Here is a 23634-nt window from a genome sequence, read left to right on the forward strand (position 1 = left end):
GTGTAGGGGTGTCTTGGTATGCCCCTACAGTGGAAAGGGATGCCCTTGGTGGCTATGTGATGGTGTAGGGGTGTCTTGGTATGCCCCTACTGTGAAATGTGAAATGGGATGCCCTTGGTGGCTATGATAATAGTGTAGGGGTGTCTCGGTATGCCCCTACAATTGGAAATGGTTGCCCTGGGTGGCTGTGTTAATTGTTTATGTTATTTATGTTACATTGTTATATGGTATTATGTAAATATGTTTGAGGTTGATGTGGGATTATTTAAAAAACCTTATTGTACTTGTATTCAATTATTGCACTAACTCCATTTTAACTTTATACTGTGACAATCCTCCATTTTGTCCTCCTAACCTGACTTCTACAATCCTCCATTTTGTCCTCATAACCTAACTTGTTCATTTTAAAACTACCTTACATGACAGAATTTCCCAGCACATCTAATACAATAGAACAAAGACTGTATTTTCTATAAAGACATGATTAACACAGGAATTGCTGACTTTTCCTTAGATTTGCAACATAGTATAGTTTGAAGGCCATGAGAACACAGTAGTAATGAAATGTTCTATTCATAAGAGACCTTGCACCTGGCCACGAGGCCTGAGATCACCGACCGTGTAAAATGACGCTCAAGACCCTTTGTCCCCCACCCGTGTCCAGAACAATCCCACCTCTTGGTGGGTGGACACGGGACTAACCACTTAAGTTTTCGAACCAATTAATAATATTGATAGGAGGACACTAATCCCGACACTTAACAATTAATCCAATTAATGATGTTTATTTGCTGATATTCTAATAATCAATGATGACGTAAAATGTCTCTTAAAAGGACCTGCGCGTCCGCTTTTTAATCACTTGCCAATAAATTTTCTCGAAGTTATTTTAACCTGAACCTTGTGTGTCAGACTTAATTACTTCAGCGTATATACGCAATTTATTTTATTAATCTGGACAGGAACAGATAGACATTTAAACATTTTGGTTTACTGCTAAAAAGTACCATAACAACTTGGCGCCCAACGTGGGGCACCGGGCTATGTCTGGCCGGTGAGCCGTCCTAAGGAAGACGCTGTTGGACGGAGGAATCCAGGGGGAAGGAAAGGAGATTGATCACCTCCAGGTACACGGTAGAGACTTCTGCAGAGCCACCGGTATGTTCCGGCCCCTTTGATTGACCCGTCCACGTGTCTGTGACTGCTTCCCGGGAGGACATCAAAGACAGGTAATATCTTGCCCGGTGTCTCGTTACTCATTTGTTTACCTGCATTTTAGTCTATCTGTTGCCTGGGTGTGTTTGAATTGTGTTTGAATTGTTTGCCTGTTTCCTCATTTTGAGATAAAGGGGGGGTGGACCTGCAGGGGATTTGCCTGGGGTTCTGTCTTGCTTGTTTTCCCCTTTTTGGGATAAAGGGGGGTGGACCTAAGGGGATTTGCCTGGGTCTTCTGTATATCTGTCTATCTGTTTGTATTTTGCCCCTTTTGGGATAAAGGGGGGTGGACCTGAGGGGATTTGCCTGGGTCTTCTGTTACCTGTTTTACTCCTTTTAGGAACCACGGTGCTGTGGTTGTAGGGAAAAAGGGGGGTTGACCTGTGGATGCGTTCCTGGGGGTCTTCTTTGCCTGTTTACCTCTTTTAGGAGCCTCGTGGCTGTGGCTGTAAGGAAAAAGGGGATTGTTGGAACTGTGGATTTTGTGTAGACTCATAATTTCCTGTGATCCTTCTGGTGGCACTCTGAGAGCTTAGCTAGCCTCAGTGTGCACGTGGTAACCCACAGTTTCGAGTACTGGGGCTAGTGGAATTCCAAGTTTGGTAACCACTGTCCCGAGTACCGAGGCGGGGGGGATTCCAGTTTTGGTAAACCTCAGCTTCGGCGGGGGGGATTCCAGTTTTCTTTTGGTAACCACCGCCCTGAGCGCTGGGGCTGGTGGAATTCCAGTTCTTCTGTTCATTTGTGGTAGTGAGACTTATAAGTGGGTTCTATAGGGGCACTACGGGGTTGTTGATTTTATTTGAACTGTGATGCATACACTGTATTTCAACTGTATTGTTGTCTTGTTTGTTTAATGAGGAGTCTCATGTACTCCTGTGTCTGTCTCTAAGGATTTTTCCTTGCCTTTCATCTTTTCTACACTTTCTATATTATTATACTATCCACTCCCATTCCTCTTAAAAGAGAAGTGATTGGTCACACACTTCTCACCTCGCTCCAATCCGTGTCTACCACCCCGGGTAGGCGGATTCAGTGACTAGTCTACGTTTTGGGAAGACGCACCTGAGAAAGTCCCACGATTCTCGGGTGGCAGTCGAGCATTGTAGACGTTCTTGTTCAATTTTCCTTCTCTCTCTCTATATCTAGGACGCTGGTATAGGGGTAGAGGGATTATGGGACAGGATTTAGATAAGCCCAGCAAGGGCTGGTTAGCATGTGATTTGGTAGAAAACAGAGAGGGTGAAGAGATGGTTAAAGGTGTTGAAAAGATTGCAAAAGTATGTAAAATTGCTGTGCCGACATGTGGGAGATTGCAACCAGAAAGTTGGCGCAAGTTACTAGCAGAAATGAAAGGCAAGCTTACAGATAATGGTTTATTAAAGACTGCTGAAGCATGGTACAGAGTAGCGAAGGCTATTCAGTTAGAAGGTTGGGTTGAGGAAGAAGTAAATCACAAAGGTGTAAAATTGTTTGTGTATCATAAAAATTGTGTTGCTATCCCCACTCCCGATCCTCCCGAATCCCATCCCATCACCTCCCCTGTCTGCCCGGTCCTGAATTCTGATGGATCTTTCTTTACCCCTTCCCTTTCTCTAACGGTCCCATCACCCTCAGCCATCCCCACGCTTCCTTCCATGCCTAATCCTAACATCTCATCTGCCGCCTCCTCCCTGCAATCCCTCTCTATGGTTAATCCCCTTCCATCAGCACCCGTCCAGCTAACTACCCCTCCCTCCCATGCTACGACTCCTCTTTCTGCATCCATCCCTACTAATCCTGTCCTGTCTCCTCCGATAACCAGCTCCGCCCCAGTCCAATATCCTACCTCCTTAACCGTACCTGCCCACCCTACTCTTTTGCCCTCCCCTGCCTGGCCCTACCCCTTCCCATATCCCATGGCCCTGCCCTATCCCGGTTACCCTCCCTTTCCCCAAGCCACTCCCCAGGTTCCGGTCATGCCCAGTCCGGCCCAATCTGCCCCGGAAGTGCCCATATCAAATATGGCCGCCGCTTCTTCCCTTAATCCTGAAGCAACTCCTTTCCCCGCCTCCAATATGGCGGCTCCCAGTTCAGCCCTGATGCCAGTAATTCCCGGCGACTACCTGTCCCCAGGTTACGACTCGCTAGCCACCCCTGCATCCGGGGCTCATTCCCAGCCACCGACCCTTTCACCTCACGCGGCACCTGCACCGCGTAGAAGAGTCAATATCATAGAATTCGATGATGACGAGATGGACAGGGTGTCCCATGTCTCATCGGAACTTGCTGCGGGAGCCCCATCTCATCGTTCTATCGATGATCCCTTCGGCCACAAGGGTCGGGGAGAACAGGCCCCTCCTAAATATGTAGCTTTTAACCCCACTCAAGCTAGTGCTCTGATGAAATCACTCCCGGACCCAGAAAAGCAACCTATGCCCTTCTACCGAGGGATAGTTCAAATTCAAAAGACTTATTCAGCCGCATGGCGTGATTTATTGAGCATTTGTGCTATTAAAGCAGGGGATGCGTATTGGCCAAGTATGGCCCGACACCTCAGTACAGATCAGCTCAACAGTGATGTTGATTACCCCTCTGGAGTAACTTTTTGCACCCAATTAAAAGAATGGGCTAAGGACAAACTTGCAGATCAGGCTGCTGGCCTTACTGATGTTATTCAAGATAAAGGAGAATCAGTGGAAAGGTTTCATGCAAGACTGTATCAAATGTTTACAGATTTGGGGTTTGATCTTACTGACAAGATTCATTCACAAATGCTGTCAGGTGCGTTTGTCCAAGGTGTTAAGGACTCTATACGCAAGGGAATCATTGCTGCACGCCCTGAATATAAGGTTGTTCCCCTGGACACCCTACTTTTAGTTGCTAGAGGTTTGGAATCCGCCCAGACCCCAAGAAGATCCACTTCAGCGCCTCTCATGGTATCCCGCTCCACCCCAGTCCCAAAAGGTACTAGACCGGAGGAGGGGGGACATTGTTTTAATTGTGGAGCCAAGGGGCACTTTAGAAGTGACTGCCCAGAACCTAAAAAGGAGCCAAGGGAGCCCAGAAAGCCCTCCAAACCTGCCCCAGCTCCCAAAGCCACCAAACAGGTTCCGATAATTGAGGAACCAGATGATTAGGAAATTGGCAAGCCTGTGTCTGCAACCCCTGTCATGGCAGTGTCTACAGGGGACAAGGGGGGGCCACTTGCCACAGTGACTTTGCCTATTGAAGGTCACCCTACCACATTTCTAGTTGACACAGGTGCAGCCCGTAGTGTTCTGCGAGAACAAGACCTGCCAGACCCATCCTTTCTGTCAAATATTGACGTCTCTTGTGTTGGAGTGGATGGCCAGCCAAGACATAGCCCTTTAACAACTCCATTACGAGTTGGCTCTAGCCTGCTTGCTCGCTTTGTGGTATCCTCCACATGCCCAATTAACCTATTAGGTGCTGATGTTCTCTCACGCCTGCAAGCATCCATCACCTTTACCCCGGATGGGCAGGTAGAAATGTCCACACCTCTATCTGAATCAGACACCTCAGCCTTGTGCTCCTTGCCTCTAATGCTGCATTTAGAAAAGCCCCGTGAGAAAGCAGCAGAATTAAGGTCCAATTTCCCAGAGGCATTAAAGATACAGGTGCCCGCCAAGTTATGGTCCTCAGGCCCAGAGGACATAGGTCACCTAAATGTTCCCCCTGTGGTGGTAAAGCTCATTCCAGGAGCTAAATTACCAAGAAAACCACAATATCCATTAAAACCAGCACAGGCCGCTGCCATTTCTACCCACATCAAGGCACTCTTGGAGAAGGGTGCCCTGGTGAAATGTAAATCTGAATGCAACACTCCATTATTCCCTGTGAAAAAGAAAACTCCCAAAGGTGAGCCAGAGAAGTACAGGATGGTTCAGGATCTCCGTGCTGTTAATGAAGCTACCGTCCTGGACACCCCTCTTGTACCAAACCCCCATACTCTGCTCTCTGGAGTCCCACCATCTGCAAAATTTTTCACAGTCATTGACCTAGCAAATGCTTTCTTCAGTGTCCCACTGGACCCATCCTGCCAATACCTGTTTGCTTTCACCCATGAGATGCAACAGTATACCTGGACTGTCATGCCCCAAGGGGCACAAAATTCACCAAGTCAATTTGCAAAGGCCATGGCCACCATCCTTGACCCATGGCAAGCCGAGCACCCAGAAGTTGTTCTGCTTCAGTATGTGGATGATTTGCTGCTCTGTGGAGATGATATGCCCACTACTGAAAAGTGCTCAATCAGCCTGCTTTGTTATTTGGCAGAACAAGGATGCAAGGCTTCGCTCATCAAGCTACAGTTCTGCCAACCCTCAGTCATTTTCCTTGGACATTGCCTATCTCAAGGTTCCAGACATCTTACCCGGGACCGGGTAAGAGCCGTACTGGATATTCCAACTCCAAGAACTTCAAAATCTCTCCATGCCTTCCTAGGCCTCATTTCCTACTGCAGAGCATGGATCCCAGAAGCCTCCCTGCTCATGCAACCCCTCTATGACGCACTTAAGTCTGACCCTTTCTGTTTAACTAATGAAGCTCTGGACAATTTCAATGCTCTCAAACGTGCCATTGCTTCTGCTCCTGCCTTGGGCCTACCTGATTACTCCAAACCTTTCAAATTATTTGTCTCTGAAAGACAAGGCCACGCAACAGGAGTTCTCACCCAAACTAATGACTTAAGAGGCCGCCAGAGGCCTATTGGATATTTCTCATGTCAACTGGACATTGTGGCCAGAGGGACTCCTTCCTGTCTCAGGGCTGTCTTTGCTGCAAGAGAGCTCATAGAAAGAACCTCAGACCTGGTCCTTGGCCACCCTCTGGTTGTTTTGGCCCCTCATGACATCTCTGCCATCATCAACCAAGTCCAGCTTAAGCACGTGTCTCCAGCCAGACACCTACGTCTCCAGTGCCATCTTCTTCTACCTGACAATATTTCCATCCAAAGATGTCAAGTTCTTAATCCATCCACTCTTCTTCCACTCCCTGAGGGGGGTATCTATTATGGATTTATCACAGATGAAACCTACATTTACCTGCTTTGTGGATGTATCAAGAAAGTCATGCATCCACGTTTGACATTTTATGAAGATGAGAAGCCTCTCTGTGAAGGCCCAGATTACGCCTTCTGCACCATGTGGTACAAACCAGACATTGCTCCCGAACCTTGCTATGAAGATGAGCTTTACCACTGGACTGATGTGAAGCTCACTGCTCAAGATTTCTATTGTGACTCTGAAGGCAATAGCATGGTCTTAATCCAACTACCTCAACAACTTAACTACCTCTACCGCCATTGGGATACTGCTATCCCACATATTCCTGTTACCAAATTGAAGACAAGGTCATGGAATGACCTTGGGCCCATGGCAAAGCTATGGGCCACCATGGATGAAGAACAGCTACAGGAAAATGGTATTGTCAAATACCCAACAACTGACCTTCTGGAAGCATGGCCACGCCACTTCCTAGAAAAGGAATTTCAAGATCTGGTCATAGTGAATTATTATGACCCTGAAACACCTCATGACTGTTTTGAACAGATGAAAATGGAGACAGTGCACCTACCAACTGTGCATGAGAATCCATTACAAGATCCAGATTTTACCCTGTTCGTGGACGGCTCAAGATATGCTGATGAAGAAGGAAGATATCATACAGGATATGCCGTAACCACAACAGACGAAGTTATCAAATCATCATCTTTACCGCCAGCAATGTCTGCGCAAGAAGCTGAATTACAGGCTCTGACTTCAGCATGCAAAATTTCCGAAGGAAAACGTGCCAACATCTATACAGATTCAAGATATGCTCTGGGTGTGGCACATGACTTCGGCCTAATTTGGAAGACAAGAGGATTTCTTACCACCGCCGGTACACCAGTCAAACATAGTACTGCAATTAAGGAGCTAATGGATGCCCTCCTACTCCCTGAAGAAGTGGCCGTTTTGAAGGTAAAGGCCCATGGGAAATTGGATACAGATGAAGCAAAGGGCAACCATTTGGCTGATCAGGCTGCTAAGCTAGCAGCCAGGGATCTGCAGGAAGTGGATGAAGAAGTGTCCGGACAAGAAGAAGAAGAAGAAGAAGAAGTCCCTATTTTTGCTCTGCAAACTCTTCCTACTGATTTGCGAATTTTGCGAGAACAGCAAGCTGCAGTCACTCCTGAAGAAACCCAAAAATGGAAAAATAAAGGAGCTGTCCAAAAGGACGGAGTATATTACAACAACTTCAAATTTTGCCTTCCAAAAAATTTATATCCAGCAGTTGTCCAATGGGCACATGGGCCTGCACACCTGTCAAAAGAATTGATGGCCGCCCTCATACAGAAGTACTATGAAGCACCCGGAATCACAACATTGATCAGCAGCTTCTGTAAGGCCTGTGTTATTTGTGCAAAATGCAATCCAGGAAGACCAATCAAGGTGCCTGCAAAACACCTGGCAAAGCCCATGTACCCCTTCCAGCGAATTCAAATTGACCACATCCAAATGCCCAAGAGTGGGCCCCATGAATATGCACTAGTCATAGTGGACATGTTCTCAGGGTGGCCAGAGGCCTACCCAGTGGCCAATATCACTGCAAAGACAACCGCAAGACGCCTACTTACAGAGATAGTATGTAGATTTGGACTCCCAGAAGTCATTGAAAGTGATCAAGGCCCAGCCTTCACAGCAACAGTGACTAAAGAAATTTGGACTGCTCTAGGTGTGACCCTAGCCTTTCACACCCCTTACCACCCACAAAGTAGTGGTAAAGTAGAGCGCATGAATGGCACTCTAAAAGCCAGAATGTTAAAAATGTCGCAAGAAACAAAGATGCCCTGGCCAGAAAGCCTGTCAATAGCTTTATTTAGTGTTAGGCACACACCTAGAGGGAAGCATTCACTGTCCCCATATGAAATTCTATTCGGGACAGCACCCAGACTAGGTTGTTATTATCCGCAGCAGTTACAGCTCCAATCAGATGTTTTAGTAGATTATGTAACTGAACTTGCAAGTGCCTTGAACAAAATACATGCCCAAGTTTTCTCTTCAATTCCAGATCCCGATTTGGATACAGGTACCCATAACCTGCTTCCCGGAGATTGGGTTCTGGTCAAGAAGTTTGTGCGGAAAAATACCCTGGAACCAAGATTTGACGGTCCATTCCAAGTCCTCCTGATTACCGCAACCTCCGTCAAACTGGCCGGCAGGCCAAATTGGATCCACGCTTCCCACTGCAAGAAATCTCCAGCCCCTGAGGAAGCAGATACCGCACAAGCATGTACCTCTGGTACACCTTCTCCTTAATCAGCCTTATAAAGGCCCAACAAGTAGCCATCACCAAAGATATTAGTGGGTATACCTTCTGGTACAATTCATCATGCACCCATGTGGCTACTTACACCTTTGACTATTGTGACATTGTAGAATGCCCGTTCCCCACATCACAAATCCAGAGTATTTACAGAGATATCCCTCATTCAAAAGACCCATATGTTTGTGTAGTTGATAAACAATGGGGGCACAATTGTAATCATTGGGGGGCGGCGGGATGGAATGCCGGGCCTGCCTGGGGTTACAAACCAAAAAGTGCCTTATCTAAAGTAGATGAACAAGGTAGATCCCTTCTCCAGAGAATGACTTTGAGAAAGCCTGGGGGAGGTACACCAATGAAATTAATCCTTAACATTGAGCATCCAAGCCCAACGGATGCCGACCAGTATGTGATGGGAATGTATTGGAAAAAGGGTTCCTACCGTAAATTAGGGCATTTCTTCCTAAAAGATATGTGCAACTCTTCCGAGTGGCAAGGGGCCACCCATATGGTCCCTAACCCATTAAAACCTCATATCCAGACCTTTCAAGACATGATGGCCATTGCTAACCCCACCTTCGAAGATACCATGGCCGCTGAAACAGGTTTTAATGATGTAAATTTATGGTTAGAATGGATGAAATATAATGCTAATAAGCATAATAAGACTGCATGCTATGTGTGTGGTGGTGCCCGGCCTCACCTGGGTACCGTACCTCTAATCCTGCCAGTAGATATAGAGGAATGTGTTTTAAGCCTTTTTGCCTATCACTATGATTTTAACAGGTCCATATGTAGTGCATGGACAAAGGAGTATCCTCTCCTAACCAAGGATGTCAAACCCCCAGACGGTATTACCGTGTATAAAGGTAATTACACTTGCTATGCTAATTATGATGGAATTGGTAGATTCTTGGGTAACTTCTCTAAGGGGTATTGTGCTACCTACAGGAGTGTCTCTATGGACTTGTTGCAGTTTCACACCAGGTCATTAGGGGACATCTACTGGTTGTGTGGGGATTTACAGCTGAGATCCAGAATGGACAAGGAGTGGTGGGGGGAGTGTACTTTGGCTAAAGCTATTATGCCTATACATATTATCTCTGACACACACCTCGTCACCCATGAGTCCAGGCACACTAAGGTTAAGCGTGACGCCCCAGTGAAAGGAAGTTTTGATCCTCATGTTTATATTGATGCTATTGGGGTGCCTAGGGGGGTACCCAATGAATTTAAAGCAAGAGATGAAGTTGCTGCAGGATTTGAATCACTTTTTGCCATAGTTACCACAAACAAGAATTTAAATTGGATCAATTACATTTATTATAACCAACAGCGGTTTGTTAATTATACCAGAGACGCCCTCCAGGGGTTGGCCGAACAGTTGCAGGCCACATCCCAAATGGCTTTCCAGAATAGAATGGCCCTAGATATGATCTTAGCCGAAAAAGGAGGGGTTTGTAAAATTTTACCTGACACCTTGACCTGTTGTACCTATATCCCAGAAAACACAGGCCCTAATGGTAAAGTTACATTAGCCATAGAAAAATTAAATGACCTGTCTATAGAGTTAAAAAGGAATTCTGGGATACAAGATCCCTGGGAAAGATGGTTTGGTTGGATGACAGGATGGCAAAAGGCTTTAATGCATATTGGTATGGCTATACTAATTTTTCTTTTTATCTTTGCTCTTCTCTTTTGTTGTATCCTCCCATGTCTGAGAAAATCCCTCCTGAAGACTGTTGACCAAGCGGCACCCACTTTCACCCATCTCGAAGTTGATGACCAAGAGCTCCAAGACATCAACTCACCCTGTCTGCCGCTGCAAACAATCCCTTTTGTTGATAAAGTGCAGGAATTCTAGGAAGGGACTAACTTAGGGACAGCATCTGTCAGTGAATGGTAAAGACCCCGTGTTGGAGAAGTGGTGGATTAGCCGCCATGGGATACCCATGGGTGTGAAGTGTTCGAGAGCCATACTGACGGATGAGTTAGCCTATTAGGGTCAGAACTAGGGACAGCCTTGCACTTTGCATTAACACCTAGCTAGCGGCCACGGGGTTTCTGTGCCTTTGGGTTAACACGTCTTCCTGGTACTAACTTAATAAAGTTTTATCTCTTAGAATCTAACATTTCATAGGGGGGACTGATGTGGGATTATTTAAAAAACCTTATTGTACTTGTATTCAATTATTGCACTAACTCCATTTTAACTTTATACTGTGACAATCCTCCATTTTGTCCTCCTAACCTGACTTCTACAATCCTCCATTTTGTCCTCATAACCTAACTTGTTCATTTTAAAACTACCTTACATGACAGAATTTCCCAGCACATCTAATACAATAGAACAAAGACTGTATTTTCTATAAAGACATGATTAACACAGGAATTGCTGACTTTTCCTTAGATTTGCAACATAGTATAGTTTGAAGGCCATGAGAACACAGTAGTAATGAAATGTTCTATTCATAAGAGACCTTGCACCTGGCCACGAGGCCTGAGATCACCGACCGTGTAAAATGACGCTCAAGACCCTTTGTCCCCCACCCGTGTCCAGAACAATCCCACCTCTTGGTGGGTGGACACGGGACTAACCACTTAAGTTTTCGAACCAATTAATAATATTGATAGGAGGACACTAATCCCGACACTTAACAATTAATCCAATTAATGATGTTTATTTGCTGATATTCTAATAATCAATGATGACGTAAAATGTCTCTTAAAAGGACCTGCGCGTCCGCTTTTTAATCACTTGCCAATAAATTTTCTCGAAGTTATTTTAACCTGAACCTTGTGTGTCAGACTTAATTACTTCAGCGTATATACGCAATTTATTTTATTAATCTGGACAGGAACAGATAGACATTTAAACATTTTGGTTTACTGCTAAAAAGTACCATAACAAGGTCATTGTCTGGGTAATTAGTTATGTTAATTGGGGGAATGTCTGTTCAAATGTTGGTGACAATGACCTCTTAAATTTTATATTTTAATTTATATATTTATGTAATTAATAAAGCCGTGGAATATTTTTGCCAAACAATCCTGGTGTCTGTGTTTATTGGAGGTAATTGGTTATAACTGGAATAGGCCAAAGAGACGACAATGCGCATGTCATGAAGCCCATGGAATAAGCAAAGCTAGGTGGAATGGGCCTTGACAGAGCTAGGAGGCAGGCCTATGGAGGAGTGTTACTTGATTGGTCAATTGTAATAAGGGGAGTGGCTTAGCCATATAAATATTCGCCATTTTAAAATTGGGTTCCATTTTAATTCGAAATCTTTACCTGTTGTTAGCTGTCCCGCCCACCCTCCCTAATTTAGTGGGTTAATGGTTAAGATTTATGTCTCTCCCGTTTTGTCACGGCGGCGGGGGATGGTTTAGTTTAATTGGGGGTAGGTCGGTTTTTGGTAAGTGGGATAGGTCAAGAGGAATACTTACCTTTAGATTTGGTGGTAGATTCGAGCTCGGCGGTAGCTACGAACCTGGGGGTGTAGGGGTGTCTCGGTATGCCCCTACACTGGAAATGGATGCCCTTGGTGGCTGGGTCAATGGTGTAGGGGTGTCTTGGTATGCCCCTACAGTGGAAAGGGATGCCCTTGGTGGCTATGTGATGGTGTAGGGGTGTCTTGGTATGCCCCTACTGTGAAATGTGAAATGGGATGCCCTTGGTGGCTATGATAATAGTGTAGGGGTGTCTCGGTATGCCCCTACAATTGGAAATGGTTGCCCTGGGTGGCTGTGTTAATTGTTTATGTTATTTATGTTACATTGTTATATGGTATTATGTAAATATGTTTGAGGTCATTGTCTGGGTAATTAGTTATGTTAATTGGGGGAATGTCTGTTCAAATGTTGGTGACAATGACCTCTTAAATTTTATATTTTAATTTATATATTTATGTAATTAATAAAGCCGTGGAATATTTTTGCCAAACAATCCTGGTGTCTGTGTTTATTGGAGGTAATTGGTTATAACTGGAATAGGCCAAAGAGACGACAATGCGCATGTCAAGTCGTGTGGCCATCACTATTTAAACCTTGTCAAAGTTACTTAGATCTTCGTGCTTGCCTATTTTTCCTGCTTTCAATGCAAGAAAGTCAAGAACTGACTGTTAACATGCTGCCTAATATATCCCACCCCTTGACAGGTGTCATTGTAACGATACAATCGATGTTATTCACTTCATGGTCAATGGTTTTAATGTTGTGGATGATCAGTGTATATGAGTTGCTTTCACATACAGGTACATGAGCTGAATCCTATCCCCAGGTCTCTGAAATCCTTTCATACTGTCTGTACTACTACAACAAGAGCGAAAGAATGTCCTGAAGGAATTATGATTGGAAACAAATATGGGGACATTTTCTGCAAGGTAGTGTCTTTCGAGATACTACGCGATACTAAGCCACATGCTACAGTAAATCAGCCGCACATTGGAAAGGCTAATTTAAGTCTCAGGTCTCAAGGAAAGAGGTTTTTTTAAAGCACTGACAGATTTTTCCCTCGAACACGATTTTGCTAATAACGATGAATTGTCTGAATTGACGACAGCTTGCACTGCTTTGCAGGAACACAGTTCCCCCGAAAATGAGAGGTTCTGCAAATGTGACATGTTTACAGAGGACCAGCCAACTCACAGCATTTTTAATATTACGTTTACTAATCCATACATTTAACAAATAAATAGTTGTGAGGCGTGAAAAAAATGGCAGGATAGAGCAGCGGACGACTGTTTCCATATTTTTACAAACATGACAACGAAGCCCCTAGCTGTTAAGAAATGGTAAATGATGTTTAAATACATTGCACAAGTACTTACACATTTGGAAATATTAAACTGATTTTAAGAACATGATATAAATCCCTAACATTGAAAGGGACACTATAGTCACCAGAACAACTGCAGCCTAATGTATTTGTTCTGGTGAGTATAATGGCTCCCTTCAGGCATTTTCATGTAAACACTGCCTTTTCAAAGAAAAGGCAGTGTTTACATTGCCCCTAGGGACACCTCCAAGTGGCTGCTCTTAAGATGACAACTGGAGGTGCTTCTTGGGTCAGTGCTGCCGAAAAAGCAGCACTGACGTTCAGCGTCCCAACGCTCTGCATGGAGACGCTGAATTTTCCTCATAGAGATGCATTGATTCAATGCATCTCTATTAAGAGGTCCTGATTGGCCAAAACTGCATTTAGCCCCGCCCTGTGCCGATTTTAGCCAATCCAATGCTTTCCTTATGGCTAAAAAATCTGCCATTTTGATGATGTCACAAAGGGGACGGAGCCAGCGCCGGCGGACCCGTGCAGTGCTGGAAATAAGGCGAGTTTTAAACTTTTATAGGGGGACTAAGGGTGGCAAGCCACCTAAATGGTGGGTTTAGCACTATAGGGTCAGGAATACATGTTTGTGTCCCTGTAGTGTTCCTTTAATTAAAAAGATCAGCTTTAATCACAAATTGAAAAGATTTCGATCTGTACTGGTTGTTGCCGAAATCACATTGTGATAGAAAGTATTAGAAAGCCTAGCGTCGGGGGCTGAGAGGAACCTTACATTGACTGTGATGAACTGTTCTTAGGAAAACAGAGAAGTACAGAGAAGTACAAGCAAAAAAAGCTGAAAAAAACTAAACACTTAGCATCATGCAGCATCATGTAGCATCATGTAGCACCAGGAAACACATGGAAATGAATCGAAACTAATCAGTCTGGCAATAACATAAGGCTCAGCGGTAAACAAAACGTCAAAATGGAATTTTAATCATATTTCAGATTTGTACTAGCATGATATGTAATGTACAAATATCAGGAGAAATTGAAAAGAGTTACATTGAAATCAGTGATCGAAAACAACCCCAAAAGATGTTTTAAGGACGTTATTAGATAAAGAATGTATACATTATGGATCTGGGCACACTGCAAGCAAGCTGCCCAATCTATCTGCAGCTGTTTGTCCAATTTCATACCTCCCAACTTCCCAATGGACAATTTTAGGGGTGTGAGTGGGTGTGACCAGAGGCGGGGCTATTCTGAGAAGTTGTAGGTGACTTACTAATAACATAAAACCTAAGCAAACATAAATAGTCAATAAGTACAAAATATAAAAAAGTGTAGAGGATTAGAGCCACTCTAAAAAGACACTGGTGAGGATATTATAACCAGCATAAGATGCCTTAAAAACAAATACACATAAAATAAGATAAATAGAAAATAAAATATTAAATATATGTCCAAGATCGAAAGTCCAATAAAAGAAGATGGTAAATACTTTCTGGAGGAACAATCACAAATTTGTTCAAGGAAAATCTTCTTGTTGGGATATCAGATGCGGTTCGTATGTGGAGAGAAGGAGATGATGATGGTGCAGTATGTCCAAAAAAATATAAAAATAAGAATAAAAGTATATATGATCGTACTCACGTTTTTTAGAGCTTTAAACCAGCTCTAGTATGAAAGGCGTACAGTGGTACAATCCCCACTTGTAGATACGTGAAGAATGGTTTCAATGATGTGTGGAACAAAAAATTAAAAACAAAAAAAACAATAGTGCTCACTGTATAAAATCAACCAGAAGAATAAATAAGCGAATATTACTCACATTTATCAGAGCAGACAAATTGATCTATGGATAGGGCGCGGGTGGAATAATCCCCACCTCAGGATTTCTTGAGTCATTTTTACTGGGGGTAAAATCAGGATACCAGGTAATAAAATAAGTTCAAATCCCCCCAATCTCTACATGGCAAACAAAAGCAATACAATGTATCTAACAAGAGGGATTATGATCAGGTGGGCAGACTCATTATGCCCTTGGAATAAAGATAGGCATTGTGGCGGTCATATTGTGGGCGGGGTTAGCAACGGCCAAGAATACATTGCAAAGGGATATATATATATATACACTTAAAACTGTAGACCATTATAGGATATACAGAATGTTAAAATAAAAGAAATATAAAATCCGTTATATATAAGACTGTAGATACATAAAGCAATAAGACTGAGAAAGTATGTACAGTTAATATACGGTAGCTACTTTTTTTTTTTTTATAAAAATGTGTATAACTCAGAGTTAATCTTAAAATGTATACGTTTAGGAATAAACAATATAAAGGGGGTAAAAAAGGTATTGTATAGGAAGGAATAGGATAAATTCTTAAAAAAAATTATAAAAAGTTAAAAAAAGGTCAAAATCTACATTCAGGCCTTCTGGGGCCAGGGTTTAAAAACCCAACTCATTTCTTTTTGGCCTACATTTTTTTAAGATCTCCACCTCACCAATGGATTTACCATTTCTGCATTCCGATACAGTTTAGATGCTTTGGAGTTTTACCATGGATTAGTAAAATGTTTCGATACAGAGTGGTTGGGATAACCTTTGATAATATTGTGACAATGTTCTGCCAATTTTGTTTTTAAACATCGTGAGGTCATTCCAACGTATTGGAGGCCACAAGGACACTCATATAGGTATATACAATTTTTAGTAGTACAACAGACGAGATCACTAATTTCATGAGACATTTTAGTGTTAGTTGATATAAAGAGCGTAGTTTTTGATTTTATACTCTGTGTTTCTACATACCGTACATCTATTACATTTAAAAAAAACTTTGGTTGGTTTTAGTCTTAGTGTAGTTTGTGGTCAGAATAGATCTGAAATATCGGGCACCTCTAAAAACAACGTTAGGCTCATCTGGAATAAAATCCTTTAACCCCTTAAGGACTGAGCCAAATGTACACGTTGTGATCAAAACAAAACGTAAACAAATACTTGAAATTGCGCTTTATGTCTATTCGGGCGTAATTCACCTCTTTCATATTATGTGCACCCACACTTATTATATATGATTTTATTCAGGAGAAACAGGGCTTTCATTTAACATCAAATATTTAGGTATAAAACATAATTTAATATGAATAAAATATTAAAAAAATGGGAGAAAATAAGAATTAAAACAAATGTTTAGTTCTACGTGACATTCTAACTGTGAATGTCATAAAACTGTTTGCTTTTGCTGGAATAAAATACACATATTTGTATTCAACGATGTCTCACGTGTAACACAGTACCTCCTATGTACAGGTTTTATGGTGTATTGGGAAGAGACCGTGTGGTAGCCCAGGAATGAGAATTACCCCCTTCATAGCATACCATTTGCAAAAGTAGACAACCCAAAGCATTGCAAATGGGGTATGTCCAGTCTTTTTTAGTAGCCACTTGGTCACAAACACTGGCCAAAGTTAGTGTTAATATTTGTTTGTGTGTGAAAAATGCAATAAAAGAATTTAAACGCCAATTTTGGCCAGTGTTTGTGAATATGTGGCTACTAAAAAAGACTGGACATACCCCATTTGCAATACCTTGGGTTGTCTACTTTTGCAAATGGTATGCTATCATGGGGGTAATTCTTATTCCTGGGCTACCATACGGTCTCAAACGTAACCAATCTGGCGAATTTCAATGTGAAAAAACTGAAACGCAAGCTTTATATTTGACTCTGTAACTTTTGAAACCACCATAAAACCTGTACATGAGGTGTACTGTTATACTCAGTAGACTTCACTGAACACACATATTAGTGTTTCAAAACAGTAAAATGTATCACAACAATTATATCGTCCGTGTAAGTGCCATTTGTGTATGAAAAATGCAAAACAATTCACTTTCACTGACGATATTATTGTTGTAATACATTTTACTGTTTTGAAACACTAATATCTGTGTTCAGCAAAGTCTTCAGAGTAAAGCAATACCCCCCCCCCATGAACAGGTTTTATGGTGTCTTGGAAAGTTACAGGGTAAAATATAGTGCTAGCAAATTAAATTCCCTGGACTTTCGGCCTGGGTTGTCAGGCAGGTCCCGCAAATTGTAATTAATAAAATTACCTAATTATGTAAAATTATTACATAAATATATACGTGGAATTATTATATATATATACGTGTATATATATATATATATATGTATATATATGTATATCATTTAAAAAAAAATATTTTTATTGATATATAGGTATATATAGTGATATATACATATATACTTATGTGTATAGATATATATATTATTTCGTTCTAAGTGTATTTTGATATCAATATATATGTGTTGATTTTAAAATACAGTTAGAAGGAAATTACACATGTATATATTCATTTATTTATTTTTTTATTATTGTTTTAACGTATTTACATATATATTTCTTTTATATTATATATAATGATAATATATGGCTCTGATCTTGAAAAATACCTTGTTTTGGTCGAAACATCGATCCATTTAACTTTAATTTTCTGCACAATAAATAGTAATTATAGTAATTTTTCAAATTCAGGAGTGCACCTTACTTTTTTTTCTATAATGATAATTATATATATATATATTTAATCAATATCATTGTACATATATTTTGATATTAATATATATATATATATATATATATATATATATAATTATAATTATATATATATATATATATTAATATGAAAATACACGTATACAGTGTATGTGTATTTATGTGTATATATATATACTTAGATCATATATATAATAAATATATATATGAGCTAAGTATATATTATATAACTTTACACTGTTTTAAACTGTTTTAATAAAAAAAAAATTCAGGCAGCAGGGGGAGTACCTGTCATTACAAGCACTCCTCCTGCTGGCAATGCCTTGGACGGCTATGCTGTCCATGTGATCGTGAGGTCTTCGCAATTTTTGCTGAAATTCGTCCGAATTTAAATTCAGACCGAAATTAATTGAACATGTCTATTGTTTAGTAGCGCATACATAAATGAGAGTGTTGTTTTGGGTATAACCATGGACTCACACAGGCTTTCTATGTGTTCTGTTGGCTCTGGGAGGCTGAGTTCGGTCGAGTGCACCAAGATTGCCTTTAGCTGTAAATAGGAGAATATTGAGTGAGGTGGTAGACCGTATTTCCACTGTAGGTATGGGAACTGCATTAGGGTACCATAGTGGTACAGATGTCTGACCAGTGTGCACCCTCCCCTTATCCATGGTCGGTAGTCTACGGTGGGGTTGGCTATGTGGAGGCTATACAAGGGTGTTGCCAACGTCCATGCTTTCCTGTATCCCATGTTTTCAAGAGTAATTCTGTAGTGTTAGGCATGTCTGGTTGTCTAGGGCGCAACTTATGTGTAACACAGAAAAGATATTTAAGGCCCTTAGGACATGACCACACTGACTCCATCTCCACCCATTGCGGTACGTTGTTTGCTGTATGTGAGTGTAGGGCAGTGGTTAGAAGGGCAGCTCTATAGTATGATCACACGTCTGGCAGCCCCAGACCCCCGTTTTCTAGGGACCTACTCAGTACTTGTGTTGCCACCCTGATCTTGCGAATGGCCCAGACAAATTTTGTGAAGGTTTGTTGGAGCTTATGCAAGTATGTGTTGGGTACATAGATCTGCAGTGTTTTAATTAGATAGTGGAATTTTGCTAGCAACACCATCTTCACTGCAGCAAGCCTCCCTACCCATGACAGGTACTTGTCACCCCAAATCCTCACGGTATCCACAATCTCACTCAATAATTTTCTGTAGTTAAGGTCTCGGAGACCTGTCAGATCCTTAGGTATTCGCCGTCCTAGGAAGGTGAGATAATCATCCCTCCAGTCCAATGTGAAATCGGTTTTCAATTGGACAATAACGTGGCTTGGTAGTCCCATCCCCATCGCTTGTATTTTTTTGACATTTAATTTGTAGTAGGACTGTTCCCTATACAATTGTATTTCCGGTAGAAGGTTTGGCAGTGAGATCTACGTCTGTGTGTGAGCGTTAGCAGTACATCGTCTGCGAACAGGTTGGCCTTATACTTCCTCTCTCACCCGAATGCCATGGATCAAAGTGGATTTTGATTGCTAAATGTTCTAATGCCAGTACATCCAGCAGGGGGGAGAGGCAACAACCTTGCCTCGTGCCATTTGTAAGCTGGAATGGCTTGGACAGGAACCCTGAATTAAGTACCTGTGCTGAGGGTGAACTTTACAATGCCTCTATCACTGACACAAAACCCCCCGGGATGCCAAATCTAGACAACACTGCCTTCAAGAATCGCCAGTGCAGCCGGTCAAAAGCTTTTTCAGCAGGAGGTTAATGACCTTTCTTGTATTGTCCGACCCCTGTCTGCCCTTGACAAAGCCCACCTAATCGCTGTGTACAATATGTGGCAGTAGGGACCCCAGGCTTATTCGGTTTTGGCAGTGTGACAATGTGGGCTAGTAGTATTTCCTTGGGGAGTAGTCCGTTAAGAACAGCGTCGTTGAACATTTTAACCCAGTATGGCGTCAAAATCAAACTAAATTTTTTATAATAATGTCTAAGCCGTCTGGTCCAGGGGACTTCCCTGCTGGGAGGAATTTAATAACGGCTAGTAGTTCTTGGTCCTCTATCAGTCTGGTGAGGTCTTCTATCTGGTGCTGTGTGAGCTTTGGTAAACGTACCCCGTCTAAGTAGTCATTAATAGCCATATCTGTTGGCTGTCTAATTAGCGTGTTGTCTCGTATATTGTACAGATTAGAGTAATATTTGGCAACGATGTCACTGATTCTAACAGATGTCTCTCTCTCTTTTACCTTTAATATGCACTTTGTTTCACCATCTAATATTATAAGTTTATGTCTTCATTTTATTCTGTGTACCCAGTTCTATAATATATTGTGATGAATATATGCCCTAATGAGAATTAAGATTTAGTCAGCTTTTTATTTGTATAGTCTAGTATATATATTTTTTAAAATTATGTATGTTTACATGAAAAGTTTTATTATATATGAACTCTTCCCTTTGCCCGGTTTGGACAGTTGGTAATTCATATTTATTGAGGGCAAGGATAATATGATCTTAAGAAGTTCCATCCCACAGTATGCACGTCACGACGCTAGGATGGAGACAACGTTGTGACGTCATGAGAAGAAGACGGAAGTTGTCAGAGTGAACGCCGGAACTGAGGATGCGGCCATGACGCCGGAAGCCGGAATGGGGGTATGATGACGTCGTGACGGACAGGAAAGGGCACCAACTCTGAAAATATTTAAAGTCAAGAAGGAAGGTGAAGGATGGACTTTTGATAAAGGCTTTGCCGAAACACATTAGGTTCAATCCATGCACAAGTGGACTTTATAGATATATGTTTTATTGTATTTGGTTTTATCAAGCTACATTTTAGTGTGTCCAATAAATTGGTTGCGTGACTTCCTGCATCCTGGAGTATTTTAAAGCAACAGTAACCTGAAGGACCACAGAAGGGGGACAGCTTGGAATTTGACCACCACGTGCATTCACGTTATACACCTTTAGTCTGAGCCAGCTTTTATCAAGTGGCTCACGACCATGTGAGTGTAACCAATTATTATATTAAGTTACACTGAGTTGCTACGTTATTACCCTATGCTGCGGTTCTCCTTATTTTATATTTACAGGAGTGGTTAAAGTGCCTATATACCAAAGTGTGCAATAATAATTATATGTAAGGCACTCTGTTATCCGTATCGGTGCAGGGTATCAAGGTAGCCCGTTTACCTCCAAACAAACATATAACTACAAATTACACCGCACTCAATAATTTTGCCATCGAAGGGGCTATCAAGGTCCCGAGCGTGCAGCCCAGCACCCTACCGACATTTGAGAGACGCCCGGTACCTAATTGACAATGGAGAGACCTTATATGCATCCAGGGAGAAATAGCAGGACTACAAGGATATCGTGTACTGTGAACAGCTCATTGTACCATCTAATTGTGCAGATTACAGTTTTGCCTGTAGCAGGACCTGCCGCTACGGAAATATTGGTGAGATCCACCCAAACATCATAGTGTGTACACACTGGGACTGTATATACATTATTTTTTCACTAATTTATTTTCCACATTTTTTTCATTTTTATATATTTTTGTACTTTTCCAAGAAGAAATCTTCCAGATAGCAATCTGGGCTCTCAAATATATAAATGCAGTTAAGCACTATTATTAAGCAAGTCGGACTTTGTAGGGGTTTATTTATATATGCATGGAGTATCATTGGTTGTCATAAGATATATCATTTCTACAAAACGTATTGTTATAGTATTTTTTTTTTACTTTTTTTTTGCATATATCAATATACCAAGTGTGCAATAAGGGTAATCTTTATTAGAGTGCTCTCACCATTTATATTTTTATCTCACTGTATTGTTTATGTCTTTGTGATTAAGTGACTCACATTGGTGATTGTAGCACCCTGCTCTTAACTCTTTAACCTTATTCTTTTCCTATTAACACTTGCTATTATATTACACAATGGCCGCGCTCGTGCATTAGACCTCCCCATAGGAAAGCATTATTAAATGCTTTCCTATGGGGATTTCGGCGACGCTGGAGGTCCTCACATAGCGTGAGGACGTCCAGCGTAGTTTAAAACAAGTCGTTCTAAATACACGGAAGTCCCTCTAGTGGCTGACTGATAGACAGCCACTAGATTAACCCTGCAAGGTAATTATTACACTTTATAAAAACTGCAATAATTACACTTGCAGGGTTAAGGGTGGTGGGAGTTGGCACCCAGACCACTCCAATGGGCAGAAGTGGTCTGGGTGCCTGGAGTGTCTCTTAAAGGACCACTATAGTGCCAGTGCCCCCACCCTCAGGGTCCCCCTCCCGCCGGGCTGAAGGGGGAGGAAGGGGTTAAAATCTGCAGCACAGACCTTGCCCCCCATATTACAAACCCTGCCTCCCTGAGGAACAGACCTTGCCCCCCATATTACAAACACTGCCTCCCTGCAGCACAGACCTTGCCCCCCATATTACAAACCCTGCCTCCCTGAGGAACAGACCTTGCCCCCCATATTACAAACACTGCCTCCCTGCAGCACAGACCTTGCCCCCCATATTACAAACCCTGCCTCCCTGCAGCACAGACCTTGCCCCCTCCCCCCTATTACAAATCCTTCCCCCCTACTCCTTATATTACAGTTCCATCATCCTACACTACAGACCCTATCTCTCCACACTGCGGCCCATCACACAATCTAGCCCCTATCACTTACAAACACACACATTGCTGATAATTCCTCTATACACATTGCAGCCCTCAACAAAAACACTACAAATCCTACTGCACAGCTCAGCCCCCAAGCAGTGTCACCCCACAGGCTAGGTCCCTACAAACACACTAATACCACAATCAGCCTCCCAGTCACACAATACCACAATCAGCCTCCCCCTACACAATACCACAATCAGCCTCCCAGCCACACAATACCACAATCAGCCTCCCAACCACACAATACCACAATCAGCCTCCCCCTACACAATACCACAATCAGCCTCCCCCTCACAGAATATCACAAACAGCCTCCCCCTCACACAATATCACAAGCAGCCTCCTCCTCACACAATATCAAAAACAGCCTCCCCCTCACAATACCACAATCAGCCTCTCCCTCTCACAATATCACAAACAGCCTCCCCCTCACATAATACCACAAACAGCCTCCCCATCACACAATATCACAAACAGCCTCCCCCTCACACAATATCACAAACAGCCTCCCCCTCACACAGTATCACAAGCAGCCTCCTCCTCACACAATATCAAAAACAGCCTCCTCCTCACAATACCACAATCAGCGTCCCCCTCACACAAAACCACAAACAACCTCCCCCTCACAATAGCACAAGCAGCCTCCCCTCACACAATACCACAAGCAGCCTCCCCTCACACAATATCACAAACAGCCTCCCCCTCACACAATACCACAATCAGCCTCCCCTCACACAATACCACAATCAGCCTTCCCCTCACACAATATTACAAACAGCCTCCCCCTCACATAATACCACAAACAGCCTCCCCCTCACACAATACCACAAGCAGCCTCCCCTCACACAATACCACAAGCAGCCTCCCCTCACACAATATCACACACAGCCTCCCCCTCACACAATACCACAAACAGCCTCCCCTCACACAATACCACAAACAGCCTCCCCTCACACAATATCACAAACAGCCTCCCCTCACACAATATCACAAACAGCCTCCCCCTCACATAATACCACAAGCAGTGTCTCACATTGCCTCCATATAACACTATCCATCACATT

The sequence above is a fragment of the Pelobates fuscus genome, chromosome 4 (assembly GCF_036172605.1).
Source record: "Pelobates fuscus isolate aPelFus1 chromosome 4, aPelFus1.pri, whole genome shotgun sequence".
Lineage (NCBI taxonomy): Eukaryota > Metazoa > Chordata > Amphibia > Anura > Pelobatidae > Pelobates > Pelobates fuscus.